Raw genomic sequence first — 15,525 nt, 5'->3', positions numbered from 1 at the left:
TGGGGGGAGGGAGGAGCAAGCAGACCAAGAGAAGAACCAGAAGTTAAGACACCTAGAGAGCGAGTAGCCAAAATGGCTGAGTTATATAGTGACCAGAGTCTGGGGGAAGGGAGCCCAGCCTCTAGGTTGGAGAGGCTTAGGATAGGGAGCGGGGTGGGAGGAGCCACAGGTATAGAGTGAAGGCTGGGAGAGCTAGCCAGTATCTGGTGTGATATATTAATAAGCATAGTGTTAGCCAAGTGTCCCGGGTTTCTTTAAGACCTGACACCAGGCAAATCTAATTGTCAAGCCTCTGTCCAGGGGCAGCTGGGACAGTACCGCACAGGAGCGAGACATGTGCAGTGAGGAGGCACACACGGATGGTGTCCCTTTCCCATCCGAGGAGAAGGTGCCCGGCTCAGTGAGCCCTTCATCTGAACAGAACCTTTTAGGTTAGGCCAAGTTTCTTCTGTGAGTTCCGCTGTGCCTAGTCTTTCCGAATGTACAATATTGGTTAAGAAGGACACCTAGAGGACGTCCTGGCTTACTGCAGGCAGAAGTTCCTGGCTGCCCTGGACTGAGTTCAGACTTCAATAATGTACAAACAAGTGCTATGGGCTACAGGTGGAAGAAAACAAGCAAATAAACAAAACAAACAAAACCCCCAGTTTCTACTTTCTAATCCCCAACACCTGTAATTATTATCTGCGTTCTTGGGGAAGTTGTTTCTGTATTTAAAATCATCGCTTTTATAAGGTAGAAGCAAAGGTAACAGAATTGTAAGGATTCAATAACGTTGAGGACCTTAGAACACAGCACTGGCCATTTCCTGCGACAAAGTAAGCCAGGTATTGTTATTGATTCTAGTGGGACTCAGCAAGGAAGAGGGTTGATAACATTTTACAGCTTAAATTTAAATAACAATAAGATAAAACTTAAATATTAACAATGTTTAATAGTCACTGAATGCCAAGGCAAAGGTTGATGTAATGTAAGGTATTTTCTCAGATGAAAAAAAAATCAAACAAACCTAGCTGGCAATTTTTTTTAACACAGTCTTTATGAAATCACAATTCATACATATACACACACAAATTCTATGATTTGACAAAAGATTTTAAATACAGGATTGATATGACTGATATGACTGGATTTTCCTCTGTCTCAGACACCAAAAGGCTTGGCTATGTCTGGGACTGTGCCAGCACTTAACAAAGAGCTGAATGTCTTCTGTGCCCAGTTTAGATACAAGAGTGAGAGCCCAGGATAAGTGCTCAGACATACTGACAAAAACAAGGTCCCACAATCAAGTACAGTCTGGAAATTACCCACACTGGAGAAGCCTAGTGCAAGTGGTCTTCTAAAGGATGGCCACGGTGCTGCGAGAAACCCAGGGCCTCACACACGCCGGGCTAGCCCTGCTGCACTGAGGCGTGCCAACTGGTCGTGTTTTTAACTCTTTTTGCCTATTCATATATATGGGGGAGAGGGGAGAGAGAGAGAGAGAGAGAGAGAGAGAGAGAGAGAGAGAGAGAGAGAGAGAGAGAGAGAAAGAGAGAGAGAGAGAGAGAAGAGGAGACAGAGTCTCACATGGCCCAAGCTGGCCTCCAACTTAATATGTAGCAGAAAATGACCTGGAATTTGTGATCTTCCTGCTTCTATCTCCTACCTGAGTGCTGGGATTACAAGAGCATGCCACCAGGTTTGATTTACTTGATTTTCCTGGGAACAGAACCCAGGGCTTTGCACATGCTGGGCAGGCACTCCCCCTGCCCCCCACCGACTGAGCTACAGCCCTCAACTACTTGTTGGCAAAGTGATTCGAGCTTCGGTGTTTTCGACCCTAGGGTGTAATTTTCCTGTCCGTGTGGTAGTTTATTGGTGGTGTGTTTAAGAAATAAAAATAAGGAACACACAGTTAAGTTTGAATTTGAGGCAAACAAAGATGAGCCTACAGTGTGCATCCATGTCCCATGTGTCTCCTGTTTTGTTGGACAATGCCATACTTTGCCCCATCACCCAGGCAACCTAACAATTTAGTAAATAGAGCTACGCTTTCAAAACGGTCTGGACTTCCTGGGTTAGGACTCTGGTTTCTGTGCTCTGCACAGATCAGTAAATGGCTTTACTAGAGTAACAGGAAAAGACGTCGAAAACCTGCTCGGTATTTTAGGTTTCAAGGCAGAGGCACAGGCTGAGCCTCCACTGGCATCACCAAAGGTCCTAGCATAGATGCTTAAGTGTAGGAAATGCTCTGAGTGTTCTGTGTTGCCCACCCATCCTGCAAATGGATTTGTTATGTTTTGATCCCCGTCTACGGGCAACATAAATTACTTCCTTGGCAGAACAACAACAGACCTCCAACAATCTACTTCCATTTACGGTGCAACGTGCAATGCAAATGATCGTTCACGTGTGAACTGGGGGCTTTAAAAATTCCTGGAATCACGTTGCCCACTTGGTGCGGAAACAGTCGGTTCCATCTCCTTGGAGCTCAGTAAACTGAATATGTTGTGAGCAGTTATTTCTTCTAATAATGCAGCTGTGTGCAGACGCAGAGATGTCTCTAAGTTCGCCTCTGTGTTAGCCACCATTGGAGGGTTTGAGGCACTCATTTTTTTAATTGCAGAGGAGTGAAACACTAGGGCCCCTTCAACTCCTAATCGAGAGCCTTCTGACCTAGGGAAGTTTTCCAGGTCCCTCTCAAATAAATAAATAAATCCTTCCCAGAGAATTAACTGCCTCTTTATACAACTGCCAACCTTAGAATTACCGTAGGTGTGTGTGTGTGTGTGTGTGTGTGTGTGTGTGTGTGTGTGTGTGTGCATTTAGATTTCAGGTACCCTCCTGGGCATAATGGTACATACCTGTCATCCTAGTATTCAAAAGGCTGGGTACTACAATGCAAAGCTTTGTCCTAAAGGGGGTGGGAGGGTAGGAAGGGAGTTCAGTCAGTGAAATGCTTAGCATGCAGGCACAAGAAGACATGATTTAGATTCCTAGCAGCGGAGCATGGGGGCACATGCTCTTGATCCCACCACTGGGGAGGCAGAGAAAACTGGATGTCTAGGGCCTTGGTGGCCAGCCAGCCTAGCCTACCTGGTGAGTTTCAGGCCAGTGAGAGACCTTGTCTCAAAAAAAAGGTGGATAGCACCTGGGGAATGATAACTGAGGATGTCTTCTGACTTACACACACACACAGGCACACACACATGTATACATGCACACACACACACACACACACACACAGAGGCATACATGCACAAAGAAATCAAGGGCTGCACTTTATTTAATTTTTAAAAAATGATTTATTTATTCTTATTTTATGGACTTTGGTGCTATTTCTGCATGTGTATCTGTGTGAGGGTGTCAGATCTCCTAACACTGAACCCTGGTCCTCTGGAAGAGCAGCCAGTGCTCTTAACTGCTGAGCCATCTCTCCAGCACCCCATGTTTTATTTCAATATATGCTTCACTTAAACTCTGAAGCTGTATCATTGCCCATGTATTGATTCCCCAGAACCCATATTAAAATAAATAAATAAATAAATAAATAAATAAATAAATAAATAAATCAGGGTATCATAGCATGTACTTGTACTCCTAGAGCTGGGAGACATGGGGAACTTCACTGCACACACACATCGTTAGGAGTTCTGTAAACACAGATGAGTCAATGGAGTAATGTGAGCAACAGAAACCTATTGCCTGGCTGTTTGAGCATCTAGGACACAGTCTCTGTCCTGGCCAGCACCTCTGAAGGCTGTGAAGGAGAGCCAGTTCCACACTTCTCCCTCTAGTAGCTGGTGTCTTCAATAGAGGTCTTGTTTGGCCCTGTATTTGTGCAAGCCCCACCCTGGCCTGTGCCTTCATTTCCTCCGGGCATTTACTCTGTCCATCTCTGTGGCCAACCTCCCTTTTTATAAAGACCAATTGTGTGGGTCTAGGACCCACCCTAACAACCTCAAATTTTTAATCTCCAGATGAGGTCACATCCTGAGATTCTAGGGGTTAGGTGTTCAAAAGAACTTTTCTTCTGGGGGACACATTTCAGGGAAGAAGAAGAAGAGGCATCCAAATCCAAAGGTCAACTATCTGAGCTTCTGAAATGAGATAAAACTGTGAACAGAGACAAACACAAAGAAGGAAGATGGCCACAGGAGGAGGGATGCAGACCACAGAGCCTGTATGCCAATGATCATGGGAAGGGACCAGAAACCAGGAGAGTGACACAAAGCAGGGACTTCCTTTGAGCTTCTAGAAAGTACCAATCCTAACAAACCCCAGACTCCAGACTTCCGGTCTCCCAAACGCTGAGACAATCAAGTTCTGTTCTATTTTGTTTTAGTTTTTTAAAAACTATAGACTAACAGGATCGGTTTTAAAACAACAACAAACTTACTTAGCAAACATTTTTGCAGGAAGGGTTTTGCAAGGTCAATTCTCATTCGAAATTCCCTGAATCATGATACTAAAAGGAGCTGAATCGTATCTGCATGTTGAGTTCTGGAAAAGGAGCAATTGTGTTGCTTTGTCTTGTGCCTGCTCTCTCCACTCTGATTTCAGATTTCCCAGCTCACAGGAGCTCTCTGAGGGACAGACACCAGCACAATTTAAAGGTTTGGGTTTGGTTTGTTTGTTTGTTTTATCTTCTTCCTTCTCTCTCTCTCTCTCTCTCTCTCTCTCTCTCTCTCTCTCTCTCTCTCCTCTCTCTCTCCTCTCTCTCTCTCTCCCCTCTCTCTCTTGAATATCAGCATGTTATGATGCTAAAGGTTTTCAAATATCTCTTTTTCTTTGAGACACAGGGTCTCACTATATAATCCTGGCTAGTCTGGGACACACTATATAGATCAGGCTGGTCTCAATCTCACAGGTATCTGCTTGATTCTGCTTCCTGAGTGGTGGAATTAAAGGAGAGCACCACCATTCCTGGTTCAGATATTTTCATGTATAGCCCACACTCCGACTCTAGAATTCTTGATGAACAGGGAAAACTACTATACATAGGTTCTATGAGGTAACAGCTAAGCCAACAGGGCTGGAGCTTGGTGATGCCGGAGTATGTGCTACACTTTCAGAGGACCCAGCTTCCATTCCCAGCACCTGCTCTCTTCTGTACTCCTCAGGCACTGCATACATATGGTACATGTACATAGATGCCTGCAAAAACACTCACATAAAATAAAAGTAAATTATTACTGAATACCTACAATGCATTGGTAGTCAGAATACCATAGTCTCCAACTCAGGTCTATCCCACAAGAGTTTGTAGTCCAGCACTAGGACTAGGCCAGGTTGATAGGTTGTAGTAGGACAGGCCCACAGGGTCTAGGAAATTGGCTCAAACCAGTTGCCATGGCATGTACATAACATACTTCCTTATGAGCCAACCTACAGTCTGCCTGAGGGCCTCACAACAGGCACTGTCAGAGTTCCTGATAGTGCCCAGGCAATGAGGGATGACCACGCAATGCCACCAGATTGGGACACAGCTTGGGTGCTGGGAGGAGGGTATATAAGGTCTTTCCCATTTGCTGTTTGCCTTAAATTGACTCCCAGGGTCTGTGTCATTGACTCTGTGCCTTCTTACCCCCTCCCCCAAGGGAGTCGTTAGGATCCACCAATATCAAGTAAATATGAAACAGTACAAAATGATGTGCCCTGGACCTAATTCATATGATGGTTAACACTGATTATCAACTTGACAGGATCTACAGTGACCTAGAGACAAATTTCTGGGATTGTCTATGAGGAGTTTCTTAATTGGATTAACTGAGGTGGGAAAAATCTACTCTAAATGTGTGTGGCGCCATTCTGTAAGCTAAGACAGAATAAAAGGAGAGAGGAGGCTGAGCATCAGCATTCATCTCTCTCTGCTCCTGACTGAATGCAAAGGCCTGCTGATTCACATTCCTGTTCCTGTGCCATCTGTGGTGGTTTGGATGAGAATGGCCCACATGTGCTCTTATATTTGAATGCTTGGTCTATAATGGTTGGAATTGTTTGGGAAGCATTAGGAGGTGTGGCCTTGTCGGAGGAGGTATCACTGGGGGGGTGGGCTACGAAGCTTCAAAAGCCATTCCCAATGATCTCTCTCTCTGCCTCCAGTTTTCTAATAAGATGTTAGTTCAGACACTGCTCCAGTGCCATGCCTACCTGCCTGCCTGCTGCCTTGCTCCCTGTCATGATGGTTATGAACTCATTCTCTGAAACTGTAAGTAAGCCCCTAATTAAATGTTTTCTTTTATAAATTGCCTTGGGCATGAGTATCTACCTATTCACAGCAATGGAAAAAATAAAACACCTTCCCTACCTGATGGACTGTGCCCTTGAATTGTAAGCCAAAACAAGCCTTGCCTTAAGATGCGTTTGTCATAGCAATGAGAAGAGTCTTTAAAGCAATAAGGAACTGGGTGTGGGTACCAACTAAGCTATGCTCAGGTTGGAGTCCAGGTAGACTTTCTGGAAGAAATAACTTCTGTGTATATTTTCATGCAAATTCAATATTGCTACATCTTCTCAAAGAAAGAATGTTGTGTTTGAGTTGACATATACAAGCTGGTGATCCTAGCTACTAGAGAGGCTGAAACAGGAAGATCCCAAGTGAAAGATAAATGGTGCTGGTGGTGGCACTGGTTACCACGTGTAAAAGTCACGGTCATGACAGAACCCAGTGTCAGTTTTTAGAGCTTTATTAGGAGGGAAAGGTGGGGAGGAAAAAGAGGAGAGACAGGCTCGGAGAGAGAGAAGATGGTGGGGTGGGAAGGGAGCAGAGCAGAACAGGGAACAGGGAGAGAGCAGAGAGAGAGCATGGGGTCTGCATCCATCGTCGCCAGTGCCCCCTGATGACGTAAGACACAAGACCCTGAGCTGCCTATGTGCAGGAGTGAGGACAGGATCCTAACACCAAGTTCTGAGCCTGCCTGGCTACCCAGTGAGTTCAAGGCACTCCCAGGTAAATTATTCAACGCTGTTGTAGGCCCAGTACAGGCATGACATCCTTAGTTTGATCCCTGGATCCCACCTGGAATGAAAACTGACTTCTTGAAAGCTGTTCGTTGACCTCCACACACATGCTAAAGTATGCACATACCCCTACAATACCTCTCTCCCCACCTCTCTCTCTCTCTCTCTCTCTCTCTCTCTCTCTCTCTCTCTCTCTCACACACACACACACACACACACAAACATGCACACGCACCACATGTACAAAATAATAAAAATTAAAATTAAAAAAACTGTCTCATCATAAAAAAGTAAAAGCAGAGTTGGGGGTACAGCTCAGTGGTGGAGTGCTTATCTGGTGTATGTGAGAGCTAAGGTTCAAGCCTTTGTACTGAAATTAAACAACAAAAAGAGAATTGCTTTTTCTGGCCTCTTTCTTTGGCCAAGTATCAGAGAATACTGGTGGTACCTGTCCAAGAACAGTCAGCAGAGAGCAGTCTGTGGTATTAACATTGTAGGCTACTTGCCAATTACAGGGTTTCCTCCCCAGCCCAATGGCTACAGGCTGTCCTTCCTCTAATGGGCCTTTTATCTTCTGCTATCAAGTGTATCACATTAAAATAATTATAACTTTCCTAAAATCCCAAGCAAAGAATGCCTTACAGGGGGAGGTTTGTACAAATTGCTTGTTTATCCTTCTCAATTTGGAAGGGAAGCTGAAGAAAGAGAGTTCTTGAAATGAGACAATAAGTGAAAGTTGGGAAATAAAAAAGGTTCATGTGTATGCGAAGTCCGTTGGCGCTGTCTCTAAGATGGCACACAAATAACTAAAAAGATGGTGGTTCCTGTCCTGGCAGGTCACATGCTATCCTGAGAGGTATAGTGACTTGGGAGTCATTTTACTAATAAACACAATGATGGTAAGAACTGCAATACTTGCGGTACTGCATTTCATCCTCACAGCATGTGGTGAGGTAGGTACCATCATGACTCCTGTTTTGCAGATACACAAGCAGATACTTATTGGGTTTCACACTGCAGGTCATCTTTCAACTGGGAACGGGGGCGGGGGGGGGGGGACAGACGAAGATTTGTTGCTGTGAGAAGGAGACAGTGAATATGTAAATACACAGTACCCAACAGCGCGTGATCTAGGCTTACTGGTTCTTTTCTTTGGGAACAATGCCATTGGGCCACTTTAGAAATGAGCCCAATCACTAATGAGCCCCCTTGGTAACTAAGATCCTTTGGCTAAAGTCCCATTTGGAAGAGCTTCACGGAATTCACGTTGTTAATAAACTTAAATTTCTGGTTTCAGTTAATGCAAGCAACTTGATAACCACATGGTAACTGGTAGATTTAGATGCATAAATTAGATACATGAAGACTATCAGAGTAGCTGTAAAGGTCCAGTGGACTCCTCAGAAGCTGCTGGCCTGACATTGACAGTTGGTCTGGCATAGTCTCAACAGAGGAATAAGGTTTTTGCTGGATGTGTCCCAGGAATCTCAAGGGATATGCACATCTTTAGGCCAGTGTCTCTGTTGGGGCAGTATCACAAGTTACCATGGAGTAGACTAGCAAGGTAATCAGACTCTGGAGGAGAAAGAAAATAGCTTTAAACTTAGAGGCCCCAGATTCTGATCAACAATATATTTTTAACAACTAGAACCATGGCTTCCAACAAGCTCTCTGCCCTCTGTCATTCGTTAGGAATGTACCCACTGATGGGGCAACTGTTATTCCCTATTTTTACATGATCTGTGACCAAGAGTATATGTGTATATCAATTTCAAACATGAACCAACAAACATGCTCTGACACGGGCTGTTCTTGAATGAAAAATAAAGCCAAATTTGTATGTGTCTCAATCTTATGGAGTGGGGCAGGGATAAGATGGCTGGTACAAAATCACTCAGAGAGAATTTCTGTATGGCTTTATGCAGTAAATGTCTCCAAGTGCATTACTTCTACTTACGTTTAACTTTAGTAGACAGGTAAATGGTTGTTCTTTGGTACACAGTGCTATTCATCTCCAATCCATAGTTCCATAACTGTTCTGAAATAAACACTGCAGATTCTAAAGTCCCTTGTGAGGCCCCAGGACTCTGTGGCTCTTGACCATATTCTCCTGGCATTCTTCACTACCACTCCTGGTGAAGAAAAAGTTCAGTGTATAAATCTAAGAGGGAATAGCATGTGGTGGGTTCTACTCTAAGATACATGGTAAGGGGAGTCTTACATGCACACACACACACATACACACACAGAGAAACAGAGACAGGAGAGAGAGAGAGAGAGAGAGAGAGAGAGAGAGAGAGAGAGAGAGAGAGAGAGAGAGAGAGAGAGAATGTGTGTGAGTCCTAATCTCTCTGCAACTGGGTGCCTACTTGGAAATTCTTGCTACCTCTCAGCATTTCCTTCAGAAGTTTTTTTCTTTGCTACGAAGGGTGGTTTTCTATATTGCAGAATGTTTAGCCCCATCTCTAGGAGTTAAATGTACCTCATCATTGCCAATGTCTTCATTTGCCAATGAAGAGGCGACATCTCCCACACCCCCTTTCAAGTGGAGAAGCACTAGTCTAACAGGAAGCATTGCTAATCAAACTAGAGATGACGTGACCTTCATGATGACAGTCTGACCTCCTCTTGGCCTTTTCATTCATGGGGTGGGCACTGAGGTAAAGAACTCTTTTTTTTTTTGTGATATATATTTTTTATTTTACAATACCATTCAGTTCTACATATCAGCTATGGGTTCCTATTCTCCCCCCTCCCACACCCTCCCCTTACCCCAAGCCCACCCTCCATTCCCACCTCTTCCAGGACAAGTCCTCCCCGAGGACTGTGATCAACTTGGTAGACTCAGTCCAGGAGGTCCAGTCCCTTCCTCCCAGACTAAGCCAAGTGTCCCTGCATAAGTTCCTGGTTTCAAACAGCCAACTCATGCAATGAGCCCAGGACTTGGTCCCACTGCCTAGATGCCTCCCAAACTGATCAAGCCAATCAACTGTCTCACCTATTCAGAGGGCCTGATCCAGCTGGGAGCCCCTCAGCCTTTGGTTCATAGTTCATGTGTTTCCATTCATTTGGCTATTTTTTTTCAATAATTGAGTAAAACTGAAATTTATTATATGCCACAGTCGTCCTAGGACCTCCATGCTATATATATAGCCTCTATGGTTCTATGGTTGTGGTCTGATTGTTCATTTTATATCTAGAATCCACCAATGAGTGAGTACATACCATAACTGTCTTTCTGGTTTGGGTTACCTCACTCAGGATGATTTTTTCTAGTTCCATCCATTTGCCTGCAAATTTCATGCTTTCATTGTTTTTCTCTGCTGAGTAGTACTCCATTGTGTATATGTACCACATTTTTTTCATCCATTCTTCCGTTGATGGGCATCTAGGTTGTTTCCAGGTTCTGGCTATTACAAATAGTGCTGCTATGAACATAGCTGAGCATGTATCTTTATGGTATGTATCAACATTCTTTGGGTATATGCCCAAGAGTGGGATGGCTGGGTCTTGAGGTAGTTCGATTCCTAATTTTCTGAGAAACCGCCATACTGATTTCCACAGTGGTTGTACAAGTTTACATTCCCACCAACAGTGGAGGAGTGTTCCCTTTGCTCCACATCCTCTCCAACATTGGTTGTCATTGGTGTTTTTGATCTTAGCCATTCTAACAGGTGTAAGGTGGTATCTCAGAGTCGTTTTGATTTGCATTTCTCTGATGATTAAGGATGTTGAGCATTTCTTTAAATGTCTTTCAGCCATTTGTAGTTCTTGTTTTGTGAATTCTCTGTTTAGCTCTTTAGCCCATTTTTTAATTGGACTGTTCAGTGCTTTGATGTCTAGTTTCTTGAGTTCTTTATATATTGTGGAGATCAATCCTCTGTCAGATGTGGGGTTGGTGAAGATCTTTTCCCAATCTGTTGCTGTCTTTTTGTCTTATTGACTGTGTCTTTTGCCCTGCAAAAGCTTCTCAGTTTTGAGAGGTCCCATTTATTAATGGTTGTGCTCAGGGTCTGTGCTGTCGGTGTTTTATTTAGGAAATGGTCTCCAGTGCCAATGCGTTCAAGAGTGCTTCCTATTTTCTTTTCTATTAAGTTTAGTGTAACTGGATTTATGTTTAGGTCTTTGATCCACTTGGACTTGAGTTTTGTGCATGGTGACAGATATGGATCTATTTGTAATCTTTTACATATTGACATCCAGTTATGCCAGCACCATTTGTTGAAGATACTTTCTTTGTTCCATTGTATAGTTTTGGCTCCTTTGTCAAAAACCAGGTGTTCATATGTGCATGGATTAATGTCAGGGTCTTCAATTCGATTCCATTGTCTGTATGTCGGTTTTTATACCAGTACCAAGCTGTTTTTATTACTATAGCTCTATAGTAGAGTTTGAGGTCCGGGATGGTGATGCCTCCAAGGTTGCTTTATCGTATAGGATTCTTTTAGCTGTCCTGGGTCTTTTGTTTTTCCATATAAAGTTGAGTATTTTTCTTTCCAAGTCTGTGAAGAATTGTGTTGGGATTTTGATGGGGATTGCATTGAATCTGTAGATTGCTTTTGGTAAGTTTGCCATTTTTACTATGTTAATCCTACCTATCCATGAGCATGGGAGATCCTTCCATTTTCTGATATCTTCTTCAATTTCTTTCTTTAGAGATTTAAAGTTCTTATCAAAAAGGTCTTTCACTTGTTTAGTTAGTGTTATCCCAACGTATTTTACATTATTTGTGGCTATTGTAAAGGGTGATGTTTCTCTGACTTCTTTCTCAGTCCTTTTATCATTTGTGTATAGGAGGCTACTGATTTTTTTGAGTTGATCTTGTATCCTGCCACTTTCCTGAAGGAGTTTATCAGCTGTAGAAGTTCCCTGGTAGAGTTTTTGGGGTCACTTATGTATACTATCATATCATCTGCAAATAGTGAAAGTTTGACTTCTTCCTTGCCAATTTGTATCCCTTTGATCTCCTTTTGTTGTCTTATTGCTCTAGCTAGAACTTCTAGTACTATATTGAATAAATATGGGGAGAGTGGACAGCCTTGTCTTGTTCCTGAATTTAGTGGTATCGCTTTGAGTTTCTCTCCATTTAATTTGATGTTTGCTGTTGGCTTGCTATAAATTGCTTTTATTATGTTTAGAAATGTTCCTTGTATTCCTATTCTTTCTAAGACCTTTATCATGAAGGGTGTTGGATTTTGTCAAAGGCTTTTTCAGCATCTAGGGAGATGATCATGTGGTTTTTTTCTTTCAGTTTGTTTATATGGTGTATTACATTGACTGATTTCCGTATGTTGAACCATCCTTGCATCCCTGGGATGAATCCTACTTGGTCGTGATGGATGATTGTTTTGATGTATTCTTGGATTCGGTTTGCCAATATTTTGTTGAGTATTTTTGCATCAATGTTCATGAGGGAGATTGGTCTGTAGTTCTCTTTCTTTGTTGCATCTTTGTGTGGTTTGGGTATCAGGGTAATTGTAGCCTCATAAAAAGAGTTTGGTAGTGTTCCTTCTGTTTCTATTGTGTGGAACACTTTGAAGAGGATTGGTATTAGTTCTTCTTTGAAAGTCTGGTAGAATTCTGCACTGAAACCATCTGGTCCTGGGCTTTTTTTGGTTGGGAGACTTTTGATGACTGTTTCTATTTCTTTAGGGGTTATTGGTCTATTTAAATGGTTTATCTGGTCTTGATTTAATTTTGGTATTTGGTATTTATCCAGAAAATTGTCCATTTCTTCCTGGTTTTCCATTTTTGTGGAGTACAGGTTTTTGAAGTATGATCTGATGATTCTCTGGATTTCCTCATTGTCTGTTGTTATGTCTCCCTTTTCATTTCTGATTTTGTGAATTTGGGTGTTCTCTCTTTGCCTTTTGGTTAATTTGGCTAGTGGTTTGTCTATCTTGTTGATTTTTTCAAAGAACCAACTCTTTGTTTCATTGATTTTTTGTATTGTTCTCTTGTTTTCTATTTCGTTGATTTCAGCCCTCAATTTGATTATTTCCTGGTGTCTATTTCTCCTGGGTGAGTTTGTTTCTTTTTGTTCTAGAGCTTTCAGTTGTGCTGTTAATTCATTGGTATGGGATTGCTCCATCTTCTTTATGTGTGCATTTAGAGCTATGAATTTTCCTCTTAGCACTGCTTTCATAGTGTCCCATAAGTTTGGGTATGTTGTACTTTCATTTTCATTGAATTCTAGGATCTCTTTAATTTCTGTCTTTATTTCTTCCTTGACCCATTGATGTTTCAGGTGAGTATTATTCAGTTTCCATGAGTTTGTGGGTTTTCTATAATTTTTGTTGTTATTGAGTTCTAACTTTAAGGCATGGTGGTCTGATAAAATACAGGAGGTTATTCCAATTTTTTTGTATCTGTTGAGATTTGTTTTGTGTCAATTTTTGAGAAGGTTCCATGGGGTGCTGAGAAGAAGGTATATTCTTTTGTGTTAGGATGGAATATTCTGTAGATATCTGTTAGGTCCATTTGAGTCATAACATCTGTTAGGTCCTTTATTTCTTTGTTAAGTTTCAATCTGGTAGATCTATCTTTTGGTGAGAGTGGTGTGTTAAAATCTCCCACTACTAATGTGTGGGGTTTGATGTGCGTTTTAAACTTTAGTAGAGTTTCTTTTATGAATGTGGGTGCTTTTGTATTTGGAGCATAAATGTTTAGAATCGAGACTTCATCTTGGTGGATTTTTCCTGTGATGAATATGTAATGTCCATCCTGGTCTCTTTTGATTGATTTTAGTTTGAAGTCTATTTTATTAGATATTAGGATAGCTACACCAGCTTGTTTCTTAGGTCCATTTGCTTGGAAAACCTTTTCCCAGCCCTTTACTCGGAGGTAGTGTCTGTCTTTGGAGTTAAGGTGTGTTTCTTGTATGCAGCATATGGATGGGTCCTGTTTTCTAATCCATTCTGTTAGCCTGTGTCTTTTTATAGGTGAGTTGAGACCATTGATATTGATGGATATTAATGACCAGTGATTGTTAATTCCTGTTATTTTTTTGGTTGTGTTGTGTTGTCCTTCTGTGGTGTATGTTGGTGTAGGATTATCTATTGCTTGATTTTTCATGGATGTGTTTAGCTTCTTTGGGTTGAATTTTCCCTTCTAGTGCTTTCTGTAGGGCTGGGTTTGTGGACAGGTATTGATTAAATCTGGTTTTATCCTGGAATATTTTGTTTACTCCGCCTATGGTGATTGAGAGTTTTGCTGGGTATAATAGTCTGGGTTGGCATCCATGGTCTCTTAGTGTCTGCATGAGGTTTGTCCATGATCTTCTATCTTTCATAGTCTCTATTGAGTAGTCTGGTGTCATTCTGATGGGTTTGCCTTTATATGTTACTTGGTCCTTTTCCTTTGCAGCTCTTAATATTTTTTCTTTATTCTGTGTGTTTAGTGTTTTGATTATTATGTGGCAAGGGGACTTTTTTTTTGGATCCAGCCTATTCGGTGTTCTGTAAGCTTCTTGTATCTTCATAGGTATTTCTTTCTTTAGGTTAGGAAAGTTTTCTTCTATGATTTTGTTGAATATATTTTCTGTGCCTTTGAGTTGGTATTCTTCTCCTTCTTCTATCCCTATTATTCTTAGGTTTGGTCTTTTCATGGTGTCCCAAATTTCCTGGACGTTTTGTGTTAGGACTTTTTTGTCTTTATTGTTTTCTTTGACTGACGAATCTATTTTCTCTATCGTGTCTTCAGTGTCAGAGATTCTCTGTTCCATCTCTTGCAATCGGTTGGTTATGCTTGTTTCTGTAGTTCCTGTTCGTTTTGTCAGGATTTCTATTTCCAGCATTCCCTCAGCATGTGTTTTCTTTATTGTCTCAAATTCATTTTTCAGATCTTGGAATGTTTCTTTCATCTGTTTAATTGCTTTTTCTTGGCTTTCTTTGATTTCTTCCCATTTTTTGTTTGTTTTTTCTTCCATTTCTTTAAGGGAGTTTTTTATTTCCTCTTTAATGGAGTTTTTCATTTCCTCTTTAAGGGAAGTTTTTATTTCCTCTTTAAGGGAGTTTTTTATTTCCTCTTTAAGGAAAGTTTTTATTTCCTCTTTAAGGTAGTTTTTCAATTCCTCTTTAAGGAAAGTTTTTATTTCCTCATTGAGGGAATGTTTTATTTCTTCTTTAAGGGCCTCTATCATCTTCTTAATGTCATTTTTAGGGTTGATTTCTTCTGTTTCTTCTGTCATGGTATGTTTAGGTCTTGCAGGTGTAGAATCACTAGGTTCTGATGTTGCCATATAGGTCTTTATGTTGTTGCCTGTATTTTTGCACTGGTGTCTACTCATCTCTTCCTCTGTGAGGTGCAGGTGGTGTCTGTGTCTGAGAGTGCCTCTCTTGTTCTAATTTTTAGTCTTGGTTTAGTAGTGGTTCTTGGTTAAATTGGTGCTATTGGGCTATTTCTTCAGGGGCAGCTGATTTCGATCGGTGAATTATATACTTATGATTCTGGTGATCTGGTTTGGTGTCTGGGTAGCGCCTTCTTCTGTGTTCCCAGGTCACTTTTTGTTCATTTGTCAACTCCTCAGCTGATCTTGTTTCTTCAGACTTTAAACTGTAGGCATCTGTATCCTCTCCCAGA

Source organism: Peromyscus leucopus, chromosome 3, assembly GCF_004664715.2.
Source record: "Peromyscus leucopus breed LL Stock chromosome 3, UCI_PerLeu_2.1, whole genome shotgun sequence".
Taxonomy (NCBI): Eukaryota; Metazoa; Chordata; class Mammalia; order Rodentia; family Cricetidae; genus Peromyscus; species Peromyscus leucopus.
The sequence above is the reverse complement of the archived record's forward strand: the minus strand, read 5'-3'. Positions refer to the sequence as shown.